Below are 2,956 nucleotides of genomic sequence, written 5' to 3' on the forward strand. Positions count from 1 at the left end.
ACTATACTATCTTTAAAAAAAAACACAAAAATGGTCAAGGTAACCTTTATTATGGAAGGAGGATGAAATAAACCAAACATTCCTAATTGTAGAAAGTGATACAAATAAATTTACTAAAGCCCCTTCTCTATTGGCATAGTTCTACACTATCTGGTTTGGGTCTGTTCAGTTCTGCTCAGGTGTGTGTGTGTGTGTGTGTCTCCATTTCGGTGTGTCCCTCACTCTGTGGGCATGATTATGGGCAGACCGTCTGCATCGGCTTCATCTGTTGTGTTAAAAAACTATTGTGGTTTTACCATTCAGACTAAACAAAGTGCAGCCCAAAGACCCCTATGATGAGTATCATAAATGGATTCAGTGTTCCCTCGCCCGGATGCAGGTCACCGGGACCCCACTCTGGAGCCAGGCTTGGAAGTGGGGCACGTTGGCGAGTGCCTGGTGGCCGGGCTTTCGCCCATGGAGCCCGGTCGGGCACAGCCCGAAGAGAAGACGTGGGTCCCCATTCCCATGGGCTCACCAACTGTGGGAGAGGCCAAAGGGGTTGGGTGTATTGTGTGTTGGGCAGTGGTCGAAGGCGAGGACCTTGGCTATCTGATCCTCGACTACAGAAGCTGGCTTTAGGGACGTGGAATGTCACCTCTTTGGTGGGGAAGGAGCCTGAGCTGGTGTGTGAAGTTGACAACTAGATATATTCAGACTCACCTCGTTGCACCATTCTGGCTCTGGAACCAGTCTCCTCGAGAGGGGTTGGACACTCTTCCACTCTGGAGTTGTCCATGCTGAGAGGTGCCGAGCAGGAGTGGGCAAACCTATTGCCCCCCATGTTGGTGTTTGTACGTTGGGGTTCACCCCGGTGAATGAGAGGGTAGCCTCCCTCCGTCTACAGGTGGGGGAACGGGTCCTGACTGTTGTTTGTGCCTATGCACCTAATAGCAGTTCAAATTACCCACCCTTTTTGGAGTCCTTGGAGGGGGTGCTGGAGAGCGCTCCTAACGAGGACTCCCTCGTTCTGCTGGGGGACTTCAACACTCACATGGGTAATGACAGTGAAACCTGGAGGGGCGTGGTTGGGAGGAACCGCCACCCCATCCCCTGGATCTAAACCAGAGCGGTGTTTTGTTATCGAACTTCTGTGCTCACCATTGATTGTCCATAACGAACACCATGTTCAAGCATAAGGGTGTCCATATGTGCTCTTGGCACCAGGACACCCTAGGCCACAGTTCGATGATCGACTTTGTTGTCATTTCATCTGATCTTCAGCCACATGTCTTGGACACTCGGGTGAAGAGAGGGGCGGAGCTGTCAACTTACCACTACCTGGTGGTGAGTTGGCTCCATTGGTTGGGGAGGATGCCGGTCAGACCTGGCAAACCCAAGCGTATAGTGAGGGATTGCTTGGAATGTCTGGCAGAGTCTCCCATCAGACGGAGCTTCAACTCACATCTCCGGGAGAACACGTTTCGGGGGAGGTGGGAGACACCGAGTCTGAGTGGGCCTTGTTCCGTGCCTCCATTGTTGAGGTGGCTTACCTGAGCTGTGGCCGTAAGGTTGTCGGTGCCTGTCGTGGCAGCAGCCCTCTAACCCGCTGGTAGACACTGGCGAAGAGGGATGCTGTCAGGCTGAAGAAGGAGTCCTATCGAGTCTTTTGGCCTGTGGGACGCCGGAAGCAGCCGATAGGCATCGGCAGTCCAAGCGGATTGCGGCTCGGGTGGTCACTGAGGTAAAAACTTGGGCGTGGGAGGAGTTCAAAGAGACTATGGAAAAAGACTTCCGTATGGCTTCGAGGCGATTCTGGTCCACCATCCGGCATCTCGGGGATGGGGGAGACGGTTCGCCACCAACACTGTTTATGGTGGGGATGCTGCGCTGCTGACCTCAGCTCAGGACGCTGTGTGTCAGTGGGCAGAATATTTTGAAGACCTCCTCAATCCCACCAACATGTCTTCTCATAAGGAAGCAGATCCTGGGGACCCTGGGTTGGATTCTCCAATCTCTGGTGCTGAGTTCACCGAGGTGGTTAAAAAGCTCCTCAGTGGCAAGTTGCCTGGGGTGGATGAGATTCGCCCAGAGTTCCTGAAGGCTCTGGATGTTGTGGGGTCGCGTTGGTTGACGCGACTCTACAATACCGAGTGGACATCAGTATGGTGCATTCTCTGGGTCGGGGAGGAGGTCCTGCCCCAAGCGCAGGAGTTTAAGTATCTCGGGTTCTTGTCACGAAAGAGGGAAGAGTGGAGCAGGAGATCCACAGGCGGATTGGTGCTGCATCTGCAGTGATGTGGGCGCTGTACCGGTCTGTTGTGGTTAAGTGGGAGCTGAGCCAGAAGGCAAAGCTCTCTGTTTACCGGTCGGTCTACGTTCCAACCCTTATCTATGGTCACAAGCTTTGGGTAGTGACCAAAAGAATGAGATCGCAGATACAAGCGGCTGAAATTAGTTTCCTTCGCACGGTGTCTAGGCTCTCCTGTAGAGATAGGGGGAGAAGCTCGGTCATCCGGAAGGTACTCAGAGTAGAGCCACTGCTCCTCCACATCGAGAGAAGCCAGTTGAGATGGCTCAGGCATCTGGTTAGGATGCCTCCTGGACACCTCTCTTGTAAGGTGTTCCGGGCACGTCCCACTGGGAGGAGGCCCAGAGGAAGACCCAGGACAAGCTGGAGGGACTATGTTTCTCAGCTGGCCTGGGAACGCCTTGGGATTCCCCCAGACGAGCTGGCCCAAGTGGCTGGGGAGAGGAAAGTCTGGTTCTCTATGCTTAGGCTGCTGCCCCCGCGACCTGACCCCAGATAAGTGGAAGAAAACGGACAGACGGACTTTACTTTTTATTTATTTATTTGTTGTCATGGTGCTGTCTTGTGTAACTGTGGGCAGCCAGATTGTTTGAAACCTCCCGGTTATCTGCTCAGCTTCATCTTTTTCACCTCTCTCCAGGAAGTGTTTGCAAGTTCTGCCTTTCC

This window comes from Austrofundulus limnaeus, unplaced genomic scaffold (genome assembly GCF_001266775.1).
Source record: "Austrofundulus limnaeus strain Quisiro unplaced genomic scaffold, Austrofundulus_limnaeus-1.0 Scaffold516, whole genome shotgun sequence".
NCBI lineage: Eukaryota > Metazoa > Chordata > Actinopteri > Cyprinodontiformes > Rivulidae > Austrofundulus > Austrofundulus limnaeus.